The sequence below is a fragment of the Triticum urartu genome, chromosome 2A (genome assembly GCF_056163025.1).
Source record: "Triticum urartu cultivar PI428250 chromosome 2A, HENAU_Tu73, whole genome shotgun sequence".
NCBI lineage: Eukaryota > Viridiplantae > Streptophyta > Magnoliopsida > Poales > Poaceae > Triticum > Triticum urartu.
This window is the reverse complement of record NC_141874.1, coordinates 584,497,066-584,509,961: the sequence shown is the minus strand read 5'-3', so window position 1 is coordinate 584,509,961 and position 12,896 is coordinate 584,497,066.

The following is a 12,896-nucleotide window of genomic DNA, read 5'->3' as shown; positions in this document are numbered from 1 at the left end:
TTGAAACAGTTAGCAGAACTGATTTAAGGATCATCTTATTGTGCAGGTTCTTACAGAGAAGAATAGTCGACTATCACAGGAGCTGGAGGAATGCAAGACCCAACTTCGGGCCGCTGTTGCCGCATTGAAGGAACCTAAAAAGTCCCCATCTGGTAACATTTCTTTCAAAGAATGATAGGTACCATATAGTGTGTGGCATGGCTGCAGATCTAATAATAGATGTTGCAAATGAATCCGGAGAGAATCCGGAGGAGCAGCACGCCGTACGACACCTAAAGGCTGGCAAACGCGTGCTGACTGAGGTCAGGCGGGAGAAAAACAATCTCCAAGACGCCAATACCAAGCTGAGCGTGGAACTGAAAGATGTTCGAGCCCAGCTTGCGGACTCCGAGAAGGAGAATAAGCGGCTTCTACGCAGCATATTTAGTAAGTGCTTGAACGAACCCTTAATAAAGGGGACGGCAGAGAAGCCGGCTAACAGAGTTATGTCTGCAGGTATGCTGACGGGTAGTCCCGCGGAGGAGATGCCCGGGTCTGCCGGTGATCTTCTATCCTAGCTCTCACAACTGCACGAACAAGTTCGGCAAGTGATGCAAGGTATTGCCCAGGCCTTGTGGCCATCCATCTCCCTGCCAGAAGGCGTTGGAGAGCTTGTGGAGAAGCTCAAGGGAGCACGGCGGCGCTTCTAATTATGGAAGATATCTGCCTACCGTCAAGGTGCCGGGGAAGCCTGGGCCATGGTGAAGACGTGGTATACCAAGGCTGACCCCAATCACATGGCCGAGGTCGGACCTGTGGGGCCCGACGGGAAAGAGATCCCCGTTAGCTTAGTCTATGGGAAAGTAGAATTAGCCGCAAAGTATTCCCAACAGGATTGTAGGCTAGACCACCTGTTGGATGGTATAGAAGAGGAATTTAGTCAGTCTACATGACTATGTAATTAAAGTGACATGTATAATGCCTTCTAGCCGGATTGTAGATCATTTTTCATGGCGGACCTTTTCGCTTCAACCTCGGGACCCGATAGTCCGGAGTGTATCCGAATACCCGCTCAGTTATATAAGAACCGGGGTATGCGGGAGACCAGGCGTAGGGGTCATTAGTGCTTGAACAGACAAGTGCCCAAATAGTTATGTTATATTACATGGGTAGTAAGAAACATCTTCCAGGGAGAATAGTTCCGTTAAGGGTTCCTTTCCCTGGGTACGCATGCCCTAAAGTGCATGTCCGGACTGCGAGAGGAAACACAGGAAAAAACATCTGGGGGCACGTATGGAAAATAAATAAATAAAAAACATCTTTTGTTCGCCGACCGAATATTCCCTTAAGAACGCTAGCTTTCGGCTTCACCCAGTCTGAGGTACACATCCGGCTGACCCGGCAGTAACAATCGCAAAGGTGCTCCCCTTATGCCCTAGCCGAATTAACGGGAACGTAGGGCATAAATACAAGAGCCACGCAACCCAGCTTGGCCAAAACTTAAGTCATATCGATGCATATAGTGGCGGAGAAAAGGTACATGCGGAAGAATAACACATGTGCGGGGCGTGAAGCCCGGATAGATAATTAAGCTTCTGTGTAAGAAGCCCCCAGGTATAATGAGCGCGGTTAGCGCATCTATAATGTGCAAGCGAGGCACAAGGTGGCCCTTGAAGGCCTAGAGAAAGAGTAAAAGAAAGAAAGAGAAAAAAGACAGATAATATATATTCAAAAAATGGACAGAGGAGGGAGACAAACATAGAGTCCGGCGCTAGGCGTAGAATCTTCGGAGCCTGGCTGTGTTCCATGGGTTCGGCTCAAGTCGATTATTTGATGCATCCCGCAGACGGTATGCTCCACCGGTCAGAACTTGGTCAATAATGAAGGGACCTTCCCATTTGGGCTCAAGCTTAGACTTTTTCTTCTCCGGCAGGCATAGAACTAACTCACCAACATTATAAGTTTTGGCCCGTACTTCTCTGCTTTGGTATCTGCGAGCCTGTTGCTGATAAAATGCGGAATGGGCTTTTGCCACGTCGCGCTCCTCCTCTAGGGTGTCCAGATTGTCCTGCCGATCGAGCTCGGCTTCTCTTTCTTCATACATGCGCACTCGAGGTGAGTCATGAATTATGTCGCAGGGCAGGACTGCCTCTGCGTCGTACACCATAAAGAAGGGTGTATATCCGGTACTACGATTCGGCGTGGTCCGCAGCCCCCAGAGTAGGGAGTCGAGCTCCTCTACCCAGTGCGTGTTAGACTCCGTTAAGGACCGCACTAATCTGGGTTTAATGTCGCTCATGATAAGACCATTTGCTCGCTCAACTTGGCCGTTGGTTTGTGGGTGATAGACGGAAGCATAATCGATCTTGATGCCCATGTTGCTGCACCAGAGTTTTACCTCGTCGGCCGTGAAGTTCGTGCCGTTGTTAGTGATGATGCTGTGGGGGATGCCATAATGGTGTACAACCCCGGATATGAAGTCTATCACCGGTCCGGATTCGGCTGTTTTAACAGGTTTGGCTTCTATCCATTTGGTGAATTTATCCACCATGACCAGTAAGTATTTTTTCTTGTGGGTTCCCCCCTTAAGGGGTCCGACCATGTCAAGCCCCCAGACCACGAAGGGCTAGGTAATGGGGATTGTTTGGAGGGCGGTGGGTGGCATATGGCTTTGGTTTGCAAAAAGCTGGCAACCGGTGCAGCGTTGGACCAAGTCCTATGCGTGTGCCCGGGCCGTCGGCCAATAAAAACCTGTACGGAAGGCCTTGCTTACAAGGGCCCGGGCTGCAGCGTGGTGGCCGCCGAGTCCGGTGTGAATTTCTACCAAAAGCTTCCGCCCTTCCTCTTCAGAGATGCACCTTTGAAGGACTCCGGTAGTGCTTTTCTTATATAGCTCTCCCTCGTGGACCCTGTAGGCTTTAGATCGCCGCACTATGCAGCGTGCCTCATTTTGGTCTTCGGGAAGTTCCCGCCTAGTTAGGTAGGCCAGGAATGGTTCTGTCCACGGGGCGATGACGGCCATTATTACGTGGGCTGAAGGTGTTATTTCGGTGGCAGAGCCTCCGATTATGTTAGAGTGTTCGGTATCAGGCGTTTTGGCCGGGTCCGGACTATTGTTATCGGTGTCCCCTTCCCATACCACCGATGGCTTAAACAACCTCTCCAAAAAGATGTTGGGGGGGACCGCGTCGCGTTTTGCGCCGATGCGGGCGAGGATATCCGCCGCCTGATTGTTTTCCCAAGCCACATGGTGAAATTCGAGCCCCTCAAACCGAGCTGACATCTTTAGGACGGCGTTTCGATAGGCCGCCATCTTCGGATCCTTGGCGTCGAAGACTCCATTTATTTGGGATATTGCGAGGTTTGAATCCCCATGCACCTCCAGGCGTTGAATGCCCACGGAGACTGCCATCCGAAGACCATGCAGCAGAGCTTCGTATTCGGCTGCGTTGTTGGAGTTTGTATACAGTATCTACAGTATGTACTGAACGGTATCTTCGGTTGGGGACGTCAGGACGACGCCAGCCCCTAGACCAGCCAACATTTTAGAGCCGTCGAAGTGCATGATCCAATTGGAGTATGCGTCGTACTCTTTAGGGAGTTCGGCTTCCATCCATTCGGCGACAAAGTCGGCCAATACTTGCGATTTAATGGCTCGCCGAGGTTTGTATGTTATGTCAAACGGGAGGAGCTCAATGGACGATTTGGCAATCCGGCCCGTAGCGTCGCAGTTTTTTATAATATCATTAAGTGGCACTTCCGAGGCTACTGTAATCAAACACTCCCGAAAGTAGTGTCGCAGCTTCCGGGATGCCATGAATACCGCATAGGCTATCTTTTGGTAATGTGGGTACCGTGATTTGCATGGAGTGAGGACGGTGGATACATAGTATACCGGCTTTTGAAGAGGGAATTTATGTCCGTCAGCTTCTTGTTCGACGACGAGCACTGCGCTTACAACTTGATGAGTTGCCACAATGTACAACAGCATTGGTTCGCCGATGTTTGGCGCGGCCAGGATTGGGTTGGTTGCCAGTATGGCTTTTATTTCTTCCAATCCGGCTGTGGCGGCGTCCATCCACTCAAAGTGTTCGGTGCGCCGAAGGAGGCGATAAAGGGGTGATGCCTTTTCTCCTAAGCGAGAGATAAAGCGGCTTAGAGCCGCCACACATCCGATTAATTTCTGGATTTTCTTGAGGTCTGTTGGGGTAGCCAACTATGACAAAGCTCGAATTTTGGCCGGATTAGCTTCAATTCCTCTACCGGAGACAATGAAACCCAGGAGCTTTCCGGCTGGCACGCCGAAAATGCATTTTTCCGGATTGAGCTTGATGTCGTATATCCGGAGGTTGTCGAATGTGAGCTTCAAGTCGTCTATTAGAGAGTCTACGTGTTTGGTTTTGATGACCACATCATCTACGTATGCTTCTACTGTTTCGCCGATCTGTTTCTCCAGACATGTCTGAATCATGCGCTGATACGCTGTGCCGGCGTTTTTGAGCCCAAAAGGCATTGTGTTGAAACAGTATAGCACCCTCGATGCGGCTATATCTCCCATATGTCGAAGAATGACTTAGAGGCATAACCGCATTGAAAGCAAAGTCGCAAGTGAGGTAATCTTCACACAACCCATGTAATACATAAGGGAAAGATACATAGTTGGCTTACAATCGCCACTTCACACAATTACATGAATAAAGCATTACATCATCCAAATATACTCAAGGTCCGACTACGGAACCAAAATGAAAGAAGAACCCCAAATGCGACACGGTCCCCGATCGACCCCAACTGGGCTCCACTACTGATCAACTAGAACGAAACAACATAAAGGACACGATCTTCGTCGAGCTCCTCCTAAGCTTGGTTGCATCATCTGCATGGTTCAACGGCACCTGCAAGCTAGTTTTGGAAGTATCTGTGAGTCGCGGGGACTCAGCAATCTCACACCCTCGCGATCAAGACTATTTAAGCTTATGGGTAAGGTAAAGGTATGAGGTGAAGCTGTAGCAAGCGACTAGCATATATGGTGGATAACCTATTCGCAAAAGAGAGCGAGAAGAGAAGGCAAAAGCACGGTCGAGCAACTATGATCAAGAAGTAATCCTAGAACAACCTACGTCAAGCATAACTCCAACACCGTGTTCACTTCCCGGACCCCGCCGAGAAGAGACCATCATAGTAACACACACGGTTGATGTATTTTAATTAGGATGAACTTCAGGTTTTCTACAACCGGACATTAACAAATTCCCATCTGCCCATAACCACGGGCACGGCTTTCGAAAGTTCAAAACCTTGCAGGGGTGTCCCAACTTAGCCCGTCACAAGCTCTCACGGTCAACGAAGGATATTCCTTCTAGCGGGAAGACCCGATCAGACTCGGAATCCCGGTTACAAGACATTTCGACAATGGTAAAACAAGACCAGCAAAGCCACCCAGATGTGCCGACAAATCCCGATAGGAGCTGCACATATCTCGTTCTCAGGGCACACTGGATGAGCAAGACGTCGGGTAAGCCAGCCCAGAGTTGCCCCTGGTAGCCTCGGACATCGCTCAGTTGGACCAACACTTAGAGAAGCACTGGCCCGGGGGGTTAAAATAAAGATGACCCTTGAGTCTGTAGAACCCAAGGGAAAAAAGGCTAGGTGGCGAATGGTAAAACCAATGTTGGGCCATGCTGGAGGAGTTTTATTCAAGGCGAATTGTCAAGGGGTTCCCATTATTACCCAACCGCGTAAGGAACACAAAATCCGGGAACATAACACCGATATGACAGAAACTAGGGTGGCAAGAGTGGAACAAAACACCAGGCATAAGGCCGAGCCTTCCACCCTTTACCAGGTATATAGATGCATTAATTAAATAAGAGATATTGTGATATCCCAACAAGTAAGCAATGTTCCAACAAGGAATGATCTTCATGTTCCAACAAGGAACAAACTTCAATCTTCACCTGCAACTAACAACACTATAAGACGGGCTGAGCAAAGCGATAACATAGCCAAACAACGGTTTGCTAGGACAAGGTGGGTTAGAGGCTTGGTTCAGCAATATGGGAGGCATGATAAGCAAGTGGTAGGTATCGCAGCATTGGCATAGCAAAGAGCGAGCAACTAGCAAGCAAAGATAGAAGTGATTTCGAGGGTATGGTCATCTTGCCTGAAATCCCGCAAGGAAGAAGAACGAGTCCATGAAGAAGATAAACGGATGAAGTCGAACGAATCCTCACAACACGAGATCATCGGAACCAACCCGAAGAAGCAACACCAGAAAGAAGCAAACAACATAGTAAACAACCCACAAAGACATGGCATGATGCACAACCAAGTATGATGCATGTCCGGTTTTAACGAGGCATGGCATGGCAAAGTGCACAAACAAAACTACAAGTTAAGTGGAGCTCATTATGCATCGGGATGCATATTGACAAAACACCACATTCCATTATTTAGTTCTCTCTCGTTTATGTACTCAACAATACTAAATGTTATTAGCATGGCAAGAGGGTGAAGCATAATAAAACTACCTAACTAGGCAAGTTTAAATGAGACCAGAAACAACGAACAACAAATTCCGGTAAATCCCCATATGCATATTTTAGATTTGGTGCTGTTCTGCCCTAAACACAATTTTAGAGTTATTAAACATGCAAAGTAAAGCCATCATGTTAAACTAGGCATTTTTCTACCACATTTACATATAAAGATTATTTAATTCGGAGCTACGGTTATTTAGTTATGAATTAAAGCATTTTAACATGGCATAGGAGTAAATTTAACCAAACATCATTTTAGACATTTTAAACATGGATGAAAGTGAAATATTAATAAACTAGACAAAATTCTGAGCAAGTTTCATATATAAATCATTTTAATCCGATGCACGAATTGCGAGTTATTATATGCATGAACATGAGGGTCTTTTCTGTAAAACTGCAGTCTCAGGATAAATGGCTAAAACGCAGATCTGAAAAAAAAACAGGAACTGGGCCGAATCTGGCCGGCCCCAAAAGTGCACAGGAGCGGGGGCTGCTCACCCTGGGCTGAGGCCCACAACGGAGAGGAGAGGGACGCGCTGGGCCTCGCTGGGTGGCGCTGGGCCGGAGGCGTGGCTGCGGTCCACGTAGGCGAAGGAAGGGCGTGGTCAACGGTGACAGACGAGCTCCTCCCGTCCGAAGCAGAGGCGGGAACAGGCACGGCTGCGGCGGCCGGGAACGGGTCCGGGGCGGTGGAGCATGGGAAGATTGGCCGGATCCCGACGTGAACGCTGAGAGGGGGCGGATCCGCCGGCCGGCGCCTTGATCTGAAGCAGAGGAAGCCATGGCCTAGTTCTCTAGCGATGCAGCAGCGACGGCGAGGCAGCAACGGAGGGCGACGGGGTCCTGGCGAGGACGGAGTGCTCCGGCGAGGCACCAGATCCAGGAGCGATGGAGATGGCGGGGCGTCTCCATGCGGCGGCGGGACTTGGTCGGCACGAGCGTCGAGGAAGGAGCTCCAGCCATGCTCCATGGCGCTGCGGCTCCTGTGCGAAGAAACCAGAGAGAGGGAACCGGGTGAGAGAGAGAGGGCAACGAGGGAGAGAAGGGAAGGAGAAGGCCGGAAGGGAGGCAGGGGCGCGCAGGGTCCTGCTGCAGGTGGTCGCCGGCTACGAGGGGGTTGGTCCGGTTAGAAATTCGAGGAGGATTTTGGATTTGGTGAGGATCCCGAGGTGGGAGATGCTGGCGGCGGTGGGATGGGACAAGGGTCCTAATTTTTAGGGTTTGTCCAAATAGACTAGGAGTGGAGTATATATATACCTCACAGACTAGGTTAGGGGCTACCTCGTCCCTACAATCGCAATCGGACGATCGCGGATAAAATAGTTAGGGAGCCCAAATAAGAAAACGATGACGTTTTGTAGATGTTTGGGGATGATCCGGACACAACGGTGGCGACAGTCCGGGTCGGGTTTGGGGAAGTTTTGGACTAGGTTGCGAGGGGTCGAGGCACTGTGCAAAGAGGGGTAGGCATGGGCCTAGGTGGATTGTGGAGAGCGGGTTGGTCTGAGAGAAGAGGGGAGAGATGCAGCCCGGCACGATTTCCGGAGACCGAAAACATCCGACGAAAAGACCGGCTATACTGCCGCTATAGTTAATCGGTTGGGCTATCAAACGAACTCCGAATGTGATGAAACTTGACAGGCGGTCTATCTACACTAAAATAAGACCGCATGCCAACTTTCAACCCATTCTGAGAACATTTTCTGGCCACTTATAAAATACTATTTCGGACATGCCGCGGGCGCGTGCAAGTGTGGTTGGGCTCAGAACGGACAACGGACGGAATTGGGGGAACCCGGACGGATGCAGGTTTTGAAAACATGATGCTGCAATGCACATGATGACATGATGAAATGCAACACGCAAGCAAATGACAAGGCCACAACAGCGAATAACTGGACGACACCTGGCACATCGGTCTCGGGGCGTTACAACACTCCACCACTACGAGAGGATCTCGTCCCGAGATCTAGAATGGCACCGGAGGGAAAACGGAAGAGGAAGAGGAGAGGTAAAACTAAGTTGCTTCTTTGACAAACGAGTGAAACCATGAACCTTGAAAAGGTTAAGCCATTTTGAGAAAAGAATACAACGGCGATGAACGAAGTTGAAAACACTCCGTTAGAAAAGAGGGACAAGGAAGAACAACTTCGAGCAGCACTCTGGTTGAGAAGTTATGCAAGACTTGATACGATGAAAAGAACTTGAGCAGAGGACACGACACTCCGGTTAAACAAGATAGAGAAGGGATAAGACTGATATAATTTGGACAACACTTCGACTGTAAATGGAAGAAATTGAACATGATCTTGACAAAACAAGATGACGGGTGAAAAGAACAACATCTCAATGCCTCCGGAACAAAAGAATAGAAGATAGATAATTGAAATAAAAGAATGGAGAAGAAAATGCCATCTTATGCCACAAAAGAGCTTGAGAAGGCATCCTTAGGAGACGGGTCGAGCGGAGTTGTTGGAACACCAACAACGAAAAGAATACGCTTGATATGGTCTTATGGAATACATCTCAAATTATGTGGTGACAACCTGCCACTCACGGGAAAAAGAATTGGATTGGTATGAATAAGGAGACGATAAAATATTTCACCGGGAGGATAAAGAAGAACCTGGGTCCTTCATAAGCACCATAGATAGCAACAATCCTTAGGGAAAGTTTTAGGTGAAATATAACCCAAGATAATTCCAACGAAGAGGTTGATGGATTTAAAATATCTCATTCTTAACAACATTCGAATCATGAAACATGAACTCAGATTATCAAGAATGACACAATACCATCTCCAATGATACGGAAGAAAGAATTGCACTCCGGATTGCAAGATGAAGAATGCTTGAGCTCCTTAGAAAAGAATCTCGATGAACACTTTGAGAAGGAATTAAATCCTTGATGAACCATCATGTAGAACCTTCATGAAGAACTCCGGTAACAAAAGGATGATCAAACAAAAGGAAACATAAGTTGAAAACACAAGGTGAAACCTTGTAATGTTTTAGATGGATCTCCGTGGTGATATAATTGCGAGAGCTTGGAACTCCGGAAAAGAAAAGATGAAACAAGTGAAACCGAGAATTTGAAGAACCTCCGGAATAGGGAATTAATCACTTGGATGAACAAGAATAAGAATTATGTTATGCTTGTCCTTCACCAATTAAATTGATGATATACCATGGATTTGGCACACTACTTATTCTCGTAGAAAGGATTAAGATAGATATGGAGCAAACTTGAGAAGGTCTTCAACAAGTCACCGGTAGGATTGAGAAGAACGAATTAATATATACAATAACGACTGACGAGAACTCTTGCACGAACCACTGTTAGGATTGACAACGAATAAATATATATGATAGCAAGGAAGAAAAATCCTGAATAGCCACCGTAAGAATTGGAAATGAACGAAGTAAAGGGATGAATCACCGGTAAGAATTAACAAATGAACGAAGATGCTTGAGGGAATTTAGATGCAAGTGAGCGAAAAGATCACGAGCTGATTAGAGGATATTTAAACGATGCACCGGTAAGATTTGGAGAAACGAGAGCTGGAAGCTAGTATGAATAATATTTGAAAAGATGGCCTACGAAGGAAAAAAATGGCAAACCACTCATGAAATGCACCGGATGGGTGAAAAGAATTCTCACAATCAAAAACAATTATGAGAGGACGGCATAAAGCTAGAACCATGAATCTTCAAGAGAACAGATATGATTTGGAAGGAAAATCTTCTTCTGTCTTCAAGATCTGAGAATTACGACGGGAAACACCACCAAGAATTATTTAGACACTCCGGAAGAATCAAAGGCGAAGAGGTTGAGCCAATGATTAAAATAATTTGAAAGATCTTGGGGAAAGACATTTGACTGATGATGATTCATACTTACGTCAAACTTCAAAAGAATTTTAAGGATATCTTCGGGAAAATAAGAAGAGTCAGGTAAGATCCTGGGAAAAGACCTGTGGGTTAGGGCCCACTCAAAAGAAACACCGTTGAACGATTGCTTGAAGGGGAAATTGCACCAGTAAGAATTAAATGGCTTTAAAGAGATAACAACCTCGAAAAGAGCTTGAACGAAAGCAGAGTGGAAACACGAATCTTCGGGATATCTTGAGCACTCCGGAACAAATGAATAGCAAGCGAGGAATGATTATGAGCTGCACCGGCATAAGAAAAGCATTGGGCAAAAAGAAAAGACTATGCTCAATACCAAAGCTTGAATTGAATCCACCGGAGAAGAAAACGAGTGAAGAGTGACGAACTTGAAGCTCCGTTAGAATCTTCATGAGAATCACCGGGTAAGAACATGAAGGAAAAGAATGGAGAGGCTTCACATGAATCAAAGGATACTTGATTAAGAAATCTGAGTCCTTGAAGAAAAAGGGTGGGTGGGCGGGAAACAAAGACAACTTGGGGGCGGATGAAACGAGCACCATTGAGAGAACTTAGAATTGAACTTGGAATGTTGAAGTGATCGGATCCACTTGAAGAGAAACACGCCGGTGAAAAGGATTGACAAGACAATCTCGATCATCAAGAAGGATTGGTATCCACATCGGAGTATGAGAACACCGTTTGGGGAAGGTATGGAATCAACATTTGACTTCGAAGCAACTCGAATACCACAACTCAAAACAAAACAAAGGATTGGCTTGTAGAATAAGCTAGAGCAAACATATGATAGAGATTTCGTCCGAAGTTTTCGTGGTGGGGCCTACACGGGCTCGATCGTACAGCACCATCATGTACAAGGCAGTGCACATGACATACGAAGCGTCCCCGAGTCGGCATAGCCAAGGACTCTTTAAGACACAACGAGACCACTGTAAAACCAACCGTGGATAGGCGGACCACTAGATGTCGAACCCCAATTTCATATCATACATCTGTCGGAAAGATATCCTAAGAGCTACTTGAATTCCCACTTATAAACTCCCGAAACTTTCCGGTTATGCAATCAGGTGTTGGGGATACAGGGGAAGCATAATATCTCACCCAAAACTAACAAATCCTACATCCAGCTGTATCCATCCTTCAACACATAACCAAGAAACCTTCGGAAATCGTCTACCTCAACCTTCGAAAAGCATCCGTTATACAAGTTATGGCAATACTCCCGAACTCCCGCCCCAGTACTGGGTGGCGTCGAGGTTATCTCACCAACAACTGCATAAAAGAGATTTTCGATGTCAGCAAAACTAAACTCGGGTATTCCAGAACTGCAACGATAAAATTGTGACGACAACACCTCAGAGCTCAACTCCCCGGGACACTGCCACAACCCCTAAATGACAGGAGGCACCAAGAACAATGTTCTCGTCACAAAACCATCGGAACGATTCCAAGATACCCGCGTGATCCTAAAAAAAAATTTAGTGAAATTTGAGAAGAGAATAGTCAAAACTCTACGTCAGGATACCTTACCAGAGCGATGAAGGGACTAGGGAGTAAAAAGAATTCCTAAAATCTCCGATATATAATTCCTAAATGACTCAAAACATTTTTCTAGACTCAACAACGACAGCTAATTCGATCAAGCAGTGGGGGCTCCTAAGGTCGGGGAAGGCTCTGATTACCAACTTGTAGCACCCTCGATGCGGCTATATCTCCCACGTGTCGAAGCACGACTTAGAGGCATAACCGCATTGAAAGCAAAGTCACAAGTGAGGTAATCTTCACACAACCCATGTAATACATAAGGGAAAGATACATAGTTGGCTTACAATCACCACTTCACACAATTACATGAATAAAGCATTACATCATCCAAATACACTCAAGGTCCGACTACGGAACCAAAATAAAAGAAGAACCCCAAATGCGACACGGTCCCCGATCGACCCCAACTGGGCTCCACTATTGATCAACTAGAACGAAACAACATAAAGGACACGATCTTCGTCGAGCTCCTCCTGAGCTTGGTTGCGTCATCTGCATGGTTCAATGGCACCTGCAAGCTGGTTTTGGAAGTATCTGTGAGTCACGGGGACTCAGCAATCTCACACCCTCGCGATCAAGACTATTTAAGCTTATGGGTTAGGTAAAGGTATGAGGTGAAGCTGCAGCAAGCGACTAGCATATATGGTGGATAACCTATTCGCAAAAGAGAGCGAGAAGAGAAGGCAAAAGCACGGTCAAGCAACTATGATCAAGAAGTAATTCTAGAACAACCTACGTCAAGCATAACTCCAACACCGTGTTCACTTCCCGGACCCCACCGAGAAGAGACCATCACGGTAACACACACGGTTGATGTATTTTAATTAGGATGAACTTCAGGTTTTCTACAACCGGACATTAACAAATTCCCATCTACCCATAACCGCGAGCACGGCTTTCGAAAGTTCAAAACCCTGCAGGG